Here is a 16393-nt window from a genome sequence, read left to right on the forward strand (position 1 = left end):
TTGATCACGTCCACCGGATGCCCCTCTCTTGCTCGGGACTTTGTCATCATGTCCTCAACATGGCATTCGCTTTCACGATGAATCATATCACGAAACAAAGTTACCCTGGACCTTTGATACATGGCACCGGCCTTTCGAGGCTGAATGGCAACACCTTATAACAAGAAGATGCTCCTTGGTGTGATGGACATTATTGACTTCATATCATCTGGCAACAATTCAATTTGACCTTGGCCAAAAAGCCATCCATGAAGGAAATCACTGAGAACTGAGCGGTATTATCTACCCATACGTCAATGTGATCATCTTTCACATCGGCTCTACTCGTATCTCAGTAGACCACACACATTCTCATCTCATCATTTTTTCAGCACCGGTTTCCGCTTCACTGGAGGACAGTCTTCTCTCAGTGGTAGCTTGCACAACGGCATCAGTATCCGACCCTGGCATATCCGGATACAACCAGTCGAAGATATCCACATGCTCTTCCAACAGGGCTACCATTCTGCTCTCGACTCGCCTCTGGAGCGGCCCTAACTTTCACTTCCTTTCTGACCTAGGCGGTACCTGGAATATCAATCTTGAATCACCCCTCGTGCGGTTAACTCGCCTTCTCCTCTTGTTTCAACAACTTGGCTAATTCCAGCAGATCACAATCTTCTTCACCTTCTTCTTCGGCATGATAGATCGGATTGTCGAAGTCATACAGAGGTGTAACCAAATTGTTATCAATGAGATTAGGAGAGTAGCCACTTTTGAGATCGGAACGAGACAAATCAAAAGGAAAGAGAATGAAAAATAAACATTGCCATTTTTATTTCTTAAACTGCAACAATAAATGAAAAACAGGGAACACCGCTTTTAATCACAAAAACATCCATTTATTACTGATGCAAAATGTTGCACAATGAAACACATGAGATGGCCCTTACAATGGACCATTACGTTTCGGGCAAAACGTATGGCTTTCATGCAAACAAAAATTGAAAAACAGAAATACTACACTTCCAGATGAGTGACAGTGATGCTTTTGGAGGCCTTCCAATTGCCTGGTACGCACGACCTTATCCACAACTCGAGCTCGCGGTCACAGTCAGTCTCTTCACTTACTGAACAAGCATGATCAGGATTTAGCATTCCTGCACTGATAAAGGTGTACGATGGACGACGTCCTCTGCTTGGTCTAGACGACTCTTGATCCGGCTGATACCCGACTCCAAACATGTCTGCCTTTACCACTATGTCAATAATCCTGCCCCAGCCTTGGGCCTCTTGGTTCTTCACCACCTCTAGGGCTTGTTTATAAGAAGAAATGGACAGCTTCTTCTCTTTCTCAGCAACAAGAGCGCTCTCCACCTTGACGGTTTCAATTGCTTGACTGGGTGTTTCAACTTTTTCACTGTCCATTTCCACTTCCTTTATCCTCTGGGTCGGATCTCGCATCAGTACACACCCCTTTGTGGCAACGGCCGCACAACAATTATCAATAACAGGGAAAGCTCTATCCTGCATCAGAGGTTTTGGAACCACAGATATGGGAACCTTTAACTGATTCTCCTCAGTCACCTCCATTCCGTTCTTATTCTTTTTCACCATCTTTCCCTTGATAGGACCCTGCCTGGGTACGGGGTTGACATCCCCATTCGTTCTCTGTGCCAAAATGATGGCCTTGGAGTCCACCATGTCCTGGACGACATGCTTGAAAGCGCTACAACCCTCAATACTGTGTCCGGGTGCCTCAGAATGGAACTCACACCTGGTATTCTCATCATAGTGTGCAGGCCTCCGCTGCCGTTCTATGGGAATCAATATCCTTGGTCGGACTAACCCCAAATCCCTCAACCTTCTGAACAGAAGGGTATACGTCACAGGTGGCTCCTCAAATTGACGATCCTCCTTCTTCTTCTTGACTTGGCTCTTAGCTTTCAATACCTTCTGTTGAGGTGGTGGTTGTCGTTGTGGCGCCAATGAACTACCAACAGGAGTGGTTGCAATGGCAGCATACGGGTGGTACCGATCTTTACTGTGCTCCTTTCGGGCAGGCACACCACCTGACTCGACTTTCTTGAGCTGACTATCGCCAGAGGATTTCTGTACCACAGATGACGGAGCATCCCTCTGAACTTTCTCCTTTGTCATCCAGCTTTCAATCCTATCCAACCTCTCAGCAATCGCCTTCTTCCCCAAAGCGAGCCCTTGAACGACTTTGAACAACTCCCCTATCATCTCTTTCAATTCAAGAATGTTGGTGTTGAGTGGATCCATCAGTTTGGATTTGTTGCCCCTAGCAGGATATCTGAACAGAAGAGCTATGCGCACCGGTCGACACCTAAAAACAGCAAATGGGTTAGTATGACTCACATGCAATGTCTATCCGTACCAGGAATATTCCGTCCTTTGATTCTAGCGTCACTGAGACAGATAATTTTTCATCAATAACATTTTGACATCTGGATATCTCTCAACCAGAATCTTAATCAAAAATGGACCCTGAGTACGGATAGACATGGGTTGAATGCAGATGAATGCGAAATGGGATGATGCAAATGCATGCAGGCAAGACTGGCTGGGTCTGTATCTCGGAGCACAAGATCGAAGCTTCGGCTTGAACTCAGAACTACAAATTCATCTGAAACCCAAAGTCAACTGAACCCAAAGTCATCTGAACCCAAACTTCAGAACCAAACCGACGTCTGAGCGAGTACCCACAAATTCAGCCCAGGGATCCGAAATAAACGGAACCCTCTGATCAATACCAGGGTCAAACCTCCGGCGTCCAGAAATAGATCCATACATCTGACTTATAAATAGGACTCTGATCAACAGCTCTACCAATAGTCACCAACAAAGTCACCATCAGAACATGCATCTGTAAGAATCAACCCTCCCCTCACAGGTAAATTCTAATCAGGTCATCCTAAGGTGGACAATGGTCTCGACAATCGGGCAAAGATACTCAACGGGTTTGCCCTTTTGGGTGTGCCGTTGTAGCTCTCTTAAGATCGTCTAAACCAAAGATCCGGGAAAGATCGGTCACCGAAGTCAATAGCCCAAAAGAGATCATCCGACCTAAGCGGAATAACTCCACCCGGAAGGACTCTCTCAAATGAACCTCGTCCGGCTGTGGTGACACGTCTCCTCATCATGTCGTACAACATGTGAAGAAACATGAGACCACGCTAGTCCTAGGTGTATGCTCAGGCCTGGGTATTGGGCCTCACTCAGAACACCCACCCCAATCAGAGGAACCACCTGTACAGGAGACAACATGATGACAATACGATGCATGCAAACAGATATGTAGATATATCAAACATGATCATCATAAATGCAATAAATAGAGCAACACAAGCAACCTAACCCTATCCTAGAGAGCGCTAGGAGAGACTCGCTTAGGGAAGATGGACCAGCAAGAGGTCAACTTCACTGGTATCCCCAGCAGAGTCGCCAGCTGGCGCATTACGCGAAAAACCGGCGGGAAAACAAGAACAACAGTGCCGCCACCGTGCGTTATTTATCCCAAAAGAGGGAAAGGAAACGCTCGAAGTAAACTTGGAAAAAGCATGGTCTCGCGACCAAAGAGAATGGGATCGGGAGTCGGTTATGCGAAGGGAAGGTATTAGCACCCCTACGCATCCGTCGTACTCAACGGGATCCACGCACAAAAGGAAGGAAAATGGTTGCTAAACACTGCTCAAATACACAAACAGACACTGGCTGAAAGAGACATAAGAAAACAAACGAAACTGACTCGGCAGGATATCGCATCCTGGGCCTACTTAGTCTATCAAGCATAGACATCAGAGTCGAAGTAGTTCGGACTGGGGGAAAACATGCTCGCTAGGATGTCGCATCCTATGCATACGTATCTTCTTGGACTAAGAAGAATCAGAGCATCCGTAGCTCGGCTCACGCACACAAACAAAACCACACAGGCAAACGTGGAATCCGAATGCCAATCGCTGGACTTACATCAGATTCCGAACCAAAACACACCCACACTGGAAACCAGATGCCACTTGATGGACTTATACCGGACTCCAAGCACACAACAAGAGGATACGGAATGCCAATCGCTGGTCTTACATCCATCTCCTAACACACACAAAGACAAAACAAAAACGGGCGCCCTGAGAGATCAGCTCATCTCCTGCCTACGTACCTCATCTGGTATGAGGATCAGGGCGACGTAGTTCCCCTACGCAGGGACACGGGACTAGCCTAACCAGATAACAGAGGGAGACACAACTAGGGAGACTAACTCGAGCCTAGATGTTATCAAGCAAAATCATCCCTAAGTTAAGGTTGCTATCTAACTTGCACAGGGAGCAAGCTATCCTATTCAGCACAGGCAGAGCAAAATAATCACAAACAGCACACACTATATACACACAAAGTGGGCTCAAACAAGGGTTAGGCTGCAGAGGCAAGCCGACTGTATCAGGGTGATGTTAGCTCTTAACCCTAACATTGAGAGTTAGGGTGAAGCTGATGAAAGGTGAGTGAAGATAAGACTTCACAGCTCTTATCCCTGGCATGGGAGAGCTTTAGACAAATGAAGTGTGGGTTCAGAAAGTGGGAACCCTTCTACACTTATGACACTGACTCAACTGTACAACTGTACAAGGATCTTGGGTTAATATCCACAATGCATCAACACCAGTTGTGTGAGCAGAGGGATGACTCAACATGAATAGCAGGAGATGGATTGCACATCTCTTGTATCTGCCAATTGCCTTATCCAAGGTCTTTTCCTGCTTGGGGACAAAAATAAACAATCACAAGCATTGCCTCTTAAGGAGGACTTCAGACAGGTGCCTGGCCAAGTAACAGGCCAGGTCTTCCAGACTACACGGAGAAGAGATCATTATACCTCAATGCTCAAGCTAGCAAGCAAATCAAAAGCAAGTTCACAGAGGAACTATAGCAACTAAGGTACCTGAAATCAATCCAACATAATCAGTATACCAGACAAACACAATTCAAACAGACAATTACAAGTCCACAGCAGAAACAGATAACAAGCATCAGTGCACAAAGGTGCAAGCCACAAGGCATAAGCATAAATATCAATGCCTACAAAACAAACTCAAAGTTAGTCATAAACAATCAATAAGCCAACTCCAATTGAGTTCACATCATCAAGCATAAGCAATTGTGCTCTTTGACCTGAAACAAAGCTCAAACATTAAACACTAACCACTAGTACAAGACTAGGGTCAACATGAAAGCAAAAGGTCAAAACAGAACATGAAACTTATCAAAAATCAAGATTAATCAATTAGGAAACAAATCCAAGTGGTCTCATGTTCATATCATCAACCATTATCATTTCATGAAGCAAAGAGTACAAAACATGCAATTTGAAGCTCATAGAAGCAAATAGAATGATTCAACTTAAATCAACTCACAAACATTTCAATAAATCCCCAAAAAATTCATGGTCAAACAGCATTCATAACATGACATACACACCAAATTTCAAGTCATTTGGATAAAGGGAAGCAAGTCAACTAAATTCATCAAGTCAACACAAGTTCAAACAAGCTCACACAAGGCACCAAGACATGCATCCACTTCAAGCAATCATAAAACAGAATTGGCATAAGATAAATGAACCAAATCAAAGACATGACAAACTTCAAGATGTCTATAATATACATGCCAAATTTCAAATCCATCCAATAAACAACAAGAATTTCCCAAATCATATGAGATCAAGACTCACAAAAGGTTCACAACTGATCAAACAGGGGAGAAATTATCAAACAAATTGGAAATGCATTCAAAAATTCCAAGAAATTTCACAAGCAAACGTGACATCCAGAAGATTCAACATGCAAAAATTCAGGTCATTTTAAGTTCAATAGGCATGGCAAAGAAATTCAAGAAGTTGGACAAGAAATGGTGTGACACACATTGTCTCACCTACAAAGATCAGGTCATATCTCACAATCCAGAAAAGAAAAAATAGCAAACCATATACCAAAATGACCAGGAATGAGTCTAGAAAACACATGTAAAATTTCAAGAATTTCCAATTAAGCATCATCATTTCATGATCAAAATGGTAACCAAGGTGCAACAAATGACATGTTCACATAAACCCTAGCCAAATCAGAAATCCACACGTGCACAAATCTGGAAAAAATATCCATAAAAAAGTAGACATGATGATGAACATTTCACAAAAATTTCCATGTTATTTGGATTATTATTTCATGAGTTATGGATTTTTAAAGGTGATGAAAAATAAAAAAAATGATGAACCAAGCATATAAACATGGAAGATGAAATTGGAAATAATGCAAAATCAAATATGAAGAAACGATGGAATCCGGATTCGAACCGTGTAACATTTTAAAATTGGCGCCACTTAGTGAAATGCCGCGTTTCACTAAATGAGGTGGCGTATTTTGATTCGCGGCATGGCATACAAACAGCGGAAACATGCAGAAATAAAGCCAAGCGGATCAAACTACTCTTGGAAACCAAAACCCTACGCGTTCATCACACATTCAACCTGTTCATCATCATCAAGAAAGAAACCTCACAGAAATGCATGAAAGTTATATCAATCGAACCGTCTCATCATGCACAACACTAATCCAGCCTCCATTTCACTTAATTCTAACTATATTAAGAGCATCGATCAAAACAAGTTTCAACATCCAGATTTCAAATCCACATAACTTGCTCAAAACTTAATGAAATTGCACGATTCAAATTGCAGAATCCTCTACATGCTAAGATCTACCAAAGCCACATGATAATTGTGAGAATTGGAGCAGTCAAGTTTTACCTCTATGAAGATGCAGCAGCTGATTTTGTTGGATTCAAAGCTTGGAAATATGAAACAGGTGCTCAATGATGCTTGGATGAATGTATGGAATCAAGACTTCAGCTCAACACAGCTTGAATTCGCAGAAACCTCCAACTGCCATGTGCATCTTCAACTTTCAACAGCCACAATCTTCAAGAATTCTTCACAATTCTTCTTCAACAGATCTTCATAATGCCTGCATATGATGATTAGAGCAAGGAACAAGCAAAGGAATGATGAAATTTGATGAAAAAAAGTTGAAGAAATTTGAGAGGATTTGAGAAATTGAAATGAAAAGAGTTTGGATCTGAGATTGTGATTGTGTTGATGCAGAATTCTGTTATGATTATGACTATATAGTACATGTTAATCACCCTAGCTAAACATGATTAGGCAAAATGGATTGGATTAGTGAATTAAGCATGTTAATGGAATTTGGCAAAAATGCCCTTATGCAAATATGACCAATGGAACAGTAAGATTTCACTTGCAGCAAGTCACAAATTCTGTTTTAAGGCAAATGCAATTGGTTTGGCATGAAAATGATGCATAATTTTCAAAATCACTTTTTCCCACCAAAATTCAAAATGAATTCACTTGAAAAATGGACTTTTTGTGTGATGACTTTTGATGAAATGTGATGAATGATTATGATAGAGGAGATCAAAAGAAATTTTCTCAAAAAAGAATCACATGAATTGGCCTTTTGGTTCAAAAGTTATGCCTCTTTGAAGTTCCACTTTTCTTGACAATGATTTGATCATAACTTGCCAACCACACATGGGAAATGGATGTTCTTGGACTTTTTGGAAAGGTGAGAGCAAGATCTTCAACTTTCATGTTGGACAAAATTCCATTTGAAGCTTGTATGATGATGTAAATTTGAGGAGAAAACCTTTCCATTTTTGGCAGTTTGAAATTACAGGTCACTTACTATTTTTGGAAACTTTTCATCTGACCTCAAATTCTTCAATGATGATCTTTGACATGTCAAATGAAACTTGTATGGACATGAATGAAGCCTTTCAAACCATCTCCCACCTTCAAATCCTTGATTTCAGGCACAGTTGACCACAGTTGACTTTCTAGGGTTTTAGATGAAATTCAGCTTGACTGTTGAGCTTTGATCATCCAATCTTTGGCCAAACCACTTCAACATGATCACATAATCATATGAACTTGATGAATCAACCATAGGGCTTTGCTTCCTTGAGAAATGCACTTGCTTGCTTGCTTGACTGATCCTCCTAACCAGTTGACCTAATCTTGTCTGAGGACTTGCACTTGGGCAAAGGACAATGCAATGCTATGCAGTGGACTATGTTATGTTAATGACCTAATCATGAAAATGTATGTACAATGGTAGGTGCAAATTTGAGGTGCTACACATGTGTTTTGAAAAAAATATATTAAAAAAAAAAGAAAAAAAAAGAAAAAAAAAACGAAAAACGAAATAAATAAATAAATATATAAATAAAATATAACAGAAAAATTTTGGACTTGGGCCTCTCTCATTTGAGCCCACAGGTCCACAAAAATCAGGTTATAAATTCAGAGTTTCAGTGAAACAAAAGGTCATTCTATTCCTATTACCCTGGCTGGGAAAAAGATAGTGAGAGAAGAGCTAACAGAGTTCAGAGCAACCTCCAGAGACTGAAGGGAACTCATCTGCAAAGAACCAATTCCATCTCATATAAACCCTCAGATTGCTTTGCAAACCTAACCGGGCAATTCAATTTCATTCGATCTCTCCAGTCAGGTTTGCCTTATTCCCATTACTTTATGCTTTTAATTTGAATGCTCTGAATGTATGAGGTATTATGGGTGAATTTGATACTCTTTTGATGCATGTGTTTGACAAGAGGTTTAGGCCTCCTACCCTTGGTTGCTTTTTGTGAATTTTAATGGCATGATTCATGTGGTTACATTTTGATTTGGGGGCAACTCTTGATTACCCTATCTTGTTTCTCTAACCTGTTTGTTGAGTTTTGTTTTGTGAGGGATCACATGACTCTTGCAGAGATGGCTTGCCTGGTGTTCCACTTTATTTGTGGGATACCACCTGGAGGTTTATCCCGATTACATGTACTAACTCGCTTTCTTTGATGGTGCTAGCTTGAGAGATCTCTGGGTTTCTTATCTCTTTATTTGCTGTTGCTTCAGATCTTTATCCGTGAAGTAGATCTCTTAACCCCTTTATCTTTCCCGCATTTTACTACTTTTTGCCTAAAGACCTCCACGAAGAGGCCATTGACGGATAAAAAGGATTAGCAGCCAATCCCCCGTTATTCAGTGCGTCGTTCTTTAAGATCACACTACGTGTCGATGCCTCAGAACAAAAACCCCAGATCTTTTGTCTGGTCGGTCAGTGGAGAGGGTTCCACCTTTCTGAACCCCCACGCCTTGTCATGAGCTCACCCTGTCCAGGGTTAAGAGCTATGAGGTCTTATCCTCATTACCCCTTTTTGCATGAGCATCCCTAAAACACCACCAACTCATTGATTTTTCTTCTCCTAAGAACACGTTTACTCCTTCTACTACAGGCGAGTAAGTCTCTAAAGGTCGAGCATCCGGTAGATTGCGTAGTAACGTCGTTCATCCCAAAACTTAACCCGTAGTTAGCCGAACTACGGCTTGCTCTGATTCTCATTCCAGATGAGATACGTAGGCATAATACGTGACGTCTTACCGAGCACATATCCCCCTAACCCATAGGCAGCCGAGCTATGAAGACTCTGATTCTCATATTCAGATGGGATACGTATGTAGTGGATGCGACATCTGTGCGAGTCATTTCCTTTTGACCCTTTTTTTAGTAAATAGTACATTAGATAAGCCACACCCTTTAGACAAGAACTACAAGAGTGGATCCCATAGAGTACTACGGATGCGTAGGGGTGCTAATACCTTCCCTTCGCATAATCGACTCCCGAACCCAAGATTTGGTTGCGAGACCTTGTCTTTTCCTTTCCTTTTTCCAGGTTTACTTCGAGCGTTTCCTTTCCCTCCTTTGGGATAAATAACGCACGGTGGCGACTCTTTTGTCATTTTCTTTCTCGCCAGTTGTTTTTTTCGCAGGTAGGTTGCGGCAGCTGGCGACTCTGCTGGGGACCCGGTTTCCCTAAGCGAGTCCCTCCTAGCTTTTGTAGGTTGTTTGTTTATTGGGTGTTCATACTTTTGTACAGTTATTTATTTACCTGCCTTATCTTATTGCATTGTGTACATATGATTGCTATATCTGCTGGTTCTGTTTATGGGATGGGATGTTCTATGAGAGATAAGCCCATTAGCCAGACTTGAGTGTACACACAGGTTTTAGAGTGGATAGTCATGAGGCTTGCGTGGCATGTTGCTACGTTAAGTCGTTCATGAAAACCCACACCCAGACGAGGTTTCTTTTGGATATGTTCTGTCCTACGGGTGTTCCGTAACGGCATGATGTTCCTCTAGAAATCGTCGACTCTGGTGACCATTTCCCGAGAACTCAGTTGAGGCCTCTCCTCCGAGACATGATTATGTTAGCTCTGGTGGGCGCATTCTCGCTGATCAATCCGAGGACCCCGAGACTGGGAACTTGCTATTAGGATGTCTTGTTGAGGGGAGTCAGTGGAGGTCTTTTATCCCGTAATAATGCCAAACCTTCAGTGGTAAACGTATTATTCTCGACTGAAGGGCCAAAGTTGACAAACTTCTGTTCTTAGAACCTACCAGTGAGGGGCGGGCTAAATTCAGGAAACTTTAACCTCCAACCAACCCGGTTTTCTGGAGCAGAGTTATGATCTTGTATTATATTCCTCAGTGGGTTTCTCTTCAGACAGTGCAACCCGACAGATGTTCAAGCAGATACAACAATCCTGATTGACATGCCTTTGCATTGCATAATATCATCTGCATATTTGCATCCAACATCTCATGCTTATTCATTTGCAGGGTATTCCCTTTCAAAGAGGGGGCGCCTTAAAATTGAATAAGCAGTGCATCGCATACCATGCATACTAACCCTTGTTTGTTTTGCAGGTGCCACCGTAGTGTCTAATGTTTGTTCCCTGTTTCAGGCATTATTGGTCCCAAGCGAGTCCACAGGTACCCGACAAAGGAAAATCGTCCGCAGCTAGCGATGGACCAGGTACAGAAAGAGCTGGCTGATATGCGTGAAAGGATGGATCAGTTCATGACATTGATGACTGGTATGGCAGAAGGCCAGGAAAAGATGAGGGAATTGGTTGAGCAACCGAGGCCCAATCGAGAGGTAGAGATACCAAATGCTGAGGGAAACCCTGGTAACCCTGGGAACGCTGATAACCCTGTGAACACTGGTAACTCGGGTAACGCAAAGATGGAAACCCGGGTAATGTTGGCAACACGGGGAATGTTGGAAATGGTATTGGCGGAAGGTAGGATGTGAATCAAGGAATTCGGATTAACGGACGCCCCGTTACTGAAGATTATCAGTATGATCAATTCTCTATGCACGATGAAGCTCACGAGACCACTCGCCGTATGGATGAGCTTGCTGAGAAGCTCAAATCTTTGGAGTCTCAAAATTCCTTAGGTTTTGATTTCACAAATCTTGGTCTGGTTCAGGGAGTAAGGATTCCTCACAAGTTCAAACCCCCTACTTTTGAGAAATACAACGGGGCTTCTTGCCCACGCACTCATCTCTAATCTTATTTGGGAAGGTTGGGAGCCCACACGGAAGATGAAAAGATGTGGATGTACTATTTTGAAGACAGTCTAACTGGAGCTTCTCGTGAATGGTATTCTCATTTGTCTCGTACTACCATCAAGAGCTGGAAAGACTTGGCGGAGGCTTTTGTCAAGGAATATCAATACAACTTGGACATGGCTCCAAATCGGACTTTGTTGCAAGGAATGTATCAGAATGCCAAGGAGACCTTTAGAGAATATGCTCAGCGTTGGAGACAAATTGTTGCGTCCGTCCAACCCCCTATGTCTGAAAGGGAGATGGCGGACATGTTCATGAACACTCTTCAAGGAAATTATATTGAGAGATTGGTTGCTTGCCCGTCAATCAGCTTTGCAGAGATAGTAATTACTGGAGAAAGAATCGAGAGTCTGTTGAAGATGGGCCGAATTCAAGACAATAGTGCTTCCAAGAAACCGTTTGCTGGTAACGGTCAGCGAAGAAGAGAAGGCGAGACAAGCGTTGTGTATGCCGGCAGAGGCAGGGGCAGAGGACGCCCTAATTATTATCAAGATCAAGTGGCCGCAGTCACTATTCCAACACCTGCTCCTCAACCTCAACAGCAACCGCAGTATCATCCTCAACAGCAACCCAAGTACAACAATCATCAACAAGGAGGTAATCTGGGTCAGCAGCGACACTATCAACAACATCCAAGGCAGACGGACCGGGTCATTGAGCCAATCCTAATGCCTTATTCTATATTACTCCCCAGGTTGATTGACCTGAATCTGGTTACGTTAAGAACTCTGGCTCCACCAATCGATCCCAATAATTTGCCTAGAGATTATGATGTCAACGCCAGATGTGCTTTTCACTCCAACGCACCTGGCCATACTACAGATAATTGCAAGGCTCTCCAGCTAAAAGTACAAGATTTGAGAGACGCCAAGGCTATCAATTTTTCTCCGGTGCCTAATGTTATCCAAAACCAGATGCCAGCCCACGGCGGGCAAAAGATTAATGCTGTTGATAGCGGGGAAATTTTGAATTTGGTTTCTGATGTGACTAAAGTGAAGACTTCGCTATCGGTGGTCAAAGACCGACTTTTGAAAGGACATATTTTCCCGGGCTGTGGGGGAGAGTGCAGAAATTGTCAAGCTGCCGAGAACGGATGTGACAGTTTGAGAAGGGGTATTCAGCAACAAATAGATGAAGGTTGTCTTCAGTTCGATCAGACCCGTCCAGTGAAGAATGATGTGTCGACTGTGACGTTTTATTTCACTCCTGAAGAAATATATGTTCCCAAGAGACCCGCTCCGACAACAGTTTATTTCCTAGAAAGTACAGAACCAACAACGGTAAACATCGAAAGTCCAGCACCAGTTACAATTTACTCTGACAACCCTCAACCGGCTTTGGTTAGTCCAGTCACCATCACGGTACCAGGACCTATTCCGTATGAGAAAGACAGTGCTATCTCGTGGCACTATGAGGCTGATATCTACTGCCAGGGGCAGAAAGTTAACAGGGAAGACATTGACATTGGTAGCTCCGCTGTAGACAATGTTGGAGGAGTTGGTGGCTTCACTCGCAGTGGACGCCTGTTTGCATCATCAACATTGTGCACGAATACTGAAGTTGAGGCAGCTGCCAAGGCTAAAGGAAAACAGGTAGCCACCGAAGAGGTTACTACCGAGGAAGCTCCTCCTAAGACCGCGTTGGAGAAGGAAGTGGATGAGTTTATGAGGATTATCAAGAAAAGTGACTACAAGGTAGTCGACCAGCTAAATCAGACACCCTCAAAGATCTCCATTCTCTCATTATTGATGTGCTCTGAGGCTCACAGAGCAGCCTTGTTGAAAGTACTGAATATGGCCTATGTTCCATCAGAGATAACTGTTAACCAGCTGGAGTCGATAGTTTCAAATGTAAACGCTAGCCATGGGCTAGGTTTCACCGACTATGACCTGACATCTGAGGGCAGGAATCACAATAAAGCCTTGCATATCACAATGGAATGCAAAGGGGTGGTGCTTTCCCATGTTTTGGTTGATACAGGCTCTTCTCTGAATGTTCTTCCAAAGAAAGCCTTAATGAAGTTGGATTGCGATGGCATCATCCTGAGGCCAAGTAACTTAGTTGTGAGGGCTTTTGATGGCTCTAAGAGAGCTGTTTTTGGCGAAGTTGAGTTGCCAGTTAAGATTGGACCGCAGGTGTTCAAGAGCACCTTTTATGTGATGGATATCCAGCCTGCCTATAGTTGTCTGCTAGGTCGGCCCTGGATTCATGCTGCCGGTGATGTTACTTCTACCCTCCACCAGAAGCTCAAATATGAACTAGAGGGTCAGGTCGTCACTGTTTGTGGTGAAGAGGATATTTTTGTTAGCCACCTGTCTACATTTAAGTATGTGGAGATGGATGGCGAGATGCATGAGATGCTGTGTCAGGGCTTCGAAGCCATAAACATCAGTGAGGTCGCGCCCAAAGTTGTTTTTTCACCTAAGACTGAGAAGGTCGGGACTTCTATCTCTTCATACAAGCAAGCTGTTGAAGTGGTTAAAGCTGGTAATGCCCAAGGCTGGGGCAAATTTGTGGAGCCAGTCATCAAAGAAGACAAGTTTGGATTGGGGTTTACTCTGGAGTCTCAGAAGAATGAAGCCGGTACTTTCTCCAACGGGGTTTTGGTTTCTCCCCACATCGTCAATGCTGCAGATGAAGACAAGGCTGACAGCGATTGTGACTTAGATAGCTGGATTCGCCCGTGTGTCCCGGGAGAAAAGCTCAACAATTGGTCGTCTGAAAAAGTCGTCAGGGTTACTCTACTGAAAGAGTAATTTTTATTGTTTTCCTTTTTACATGCATAATAAAGTCTTACACTTTGCCCAAGGTGTAATGACTCATCTGTAGGGCCATCCATTTACTTGCATTTCGCAATTATTTTCATCATCAATAAAGGACAACTTTTGCAAACAATTTTGTGTTCTCTTTCTTTCAATTATTTTTACTTTTACAAAAAATGACAATGTTTCTTTTTCGTTTTTTCTTCTTTCCAAAAAATCTCGTTCTAAAGTAAAGCATGATCACCCGGATCTCACTGCTAACGACACTGCTATGGCCAAGTATGACTTCGACAATCCTATCTATCAAGCCGGAGAAGGAGTTGAGGAAGATTGTGAATTGCCTGAAGAGTTAGCCAGGTTGTTGAAACAGGAAGACCGGACTGTTACACCTTATCAGGAGGTGATTGAGACTGTCAACATTGGCACCGAAGACGACAAGAAAGAGATCAAGATCAGGGCCAGTCTACAGGCCGAGGTGAAAGAACAGTTGATCAGTATGCTTCATGAGCACGTCGACATCCTTGCTTGGTCCTATCAAGATATGCCAGGTTTGGATACAGACATCGTTGTGCATAGGTTACCGTTGAATGAAGATATGCCGCCGGTGAAGCAGAAGTTACGCCAAACTCATCCTGACATGGCGATGAAAATCAAAGAAAGCGGTAAAATGCGGGAAAGATAAAGGATCATGTACTTGACTGTGTTAGAAAGGTCAATGGGTTGTGTGCTCGGTCAGCATGACGAGTCAGGTCGAAAAGAGCATGCAATATACTACCTTAGCAAAAAGTTTACCGACTGTGAACAAAGATACTCATTGCTCGAGAAAACTTGCTGCGCTTTGGCATGGGCTGCTCGCCGACTAAGACAGTATATGTTGACTCACACGACTCTATTGATATCAAAGATGGGTCCAGTCAAGTATATTTTTGAAAAGTCGGCGCTTACTGGAAAGGTTGCTAGGTGGCAAATGATACTGACAGAGTATGACATCCAATAAACTTCACAAAAAGCCATCAAAGGAAGTGTCTTGTCAGACTATCTTGTAGAGCAATCGATTGATGATTAGCAACCTATGAGGTTCGACTTTCCTGATGAGGACATCATGTTTCTCAAATCGAAAGATTGCGAGGAACCACTCCCGGAGGAGGGGCCTGACCCTGAATCCAAATGGATTATGATGTTTGATGGGGCGGTCAACGTCAATGATCGCGGAGTTGGTGCAGTGTTGATCACGCCGGAGGGGGTTCATATGCCATTTTGCGCCAGAATAACTTTTCCCTGCACCAACAATGAAGCCGAATACGAAGCTTGTATCCTAGAACTTGAGGAAGCCATCAACCTACGGATTAAAACCCTGGATGTATACGGGGATTCAGCTTTGGTCATCAATCAAACCAATGGGAAATGGTATACACATCAGCCTCATTTGGTTCCTTATAGAGACTACACGAGAAGATTGTTGACTTTCTTTACGACGGTGAAGCTGCATTACATTCCTCGTGAAGAAAACCAATTTGCTGATGCTTTGGCTACCTTGTCTTCGATGATTAAGGTGCTATGTGGGAACTACGTACCCAGAATTGTTGTATCCCGACTTGATATACCCGCCTATGTCGGGAGTATCAAGTTGGTGAATTGGTACTCAAAAGAATTCTTCCTCCCAACATAGATCACAGGGGCAAATGGACACCGAACTATGAGGGTCCATACGTGGTTAAAAGGGTTTTCTCTGGCGGAGCTTTGATGCTAACAACCATGGATGGCGAAGACTTCCCATCCCCTGTCAACTCAGACGTAGTTAAAAAAATACTTCGCATAATTTACCCGCTGGACAAAAGAAAGAGAGTCCAGGCAAAAAAGGGCATCCCGACGAACCAAAAAAAAAGAATAAAGAGGTTCGGGCAAAAATTAGGGATATAAAAATAAAAAAATGTACACCCGGTGAGTCGAAAACCCGAAAGGGTGGCTCAGGGAAAAATGGGTATCCCGGTGGATTGAAAACCCAAAAGGGCGATCCAGGCAAAAGTTAGGGAATAAGCGAATGACTGCAATCTAAGTTCATCCGTGTTATATCACTGTTTC

The sequence above is a fragment of the Lathyrus oleraceus genome, chromosome 4, assembly GCF_024323335.1.
Source record: "Lathyrus oleraceus cultivar Zhongwan6 chromosome 4, CAAS_Psat_ZW6_1.0, whole genome shotgun sequence".
NCBI classification, from domain to species: Eukaryota; Viridiplantae; Streptophyta; class Magnoliopsida; order Fabales; family Fabaceae; genus Lathyrus; species Lathyrus oleraceus.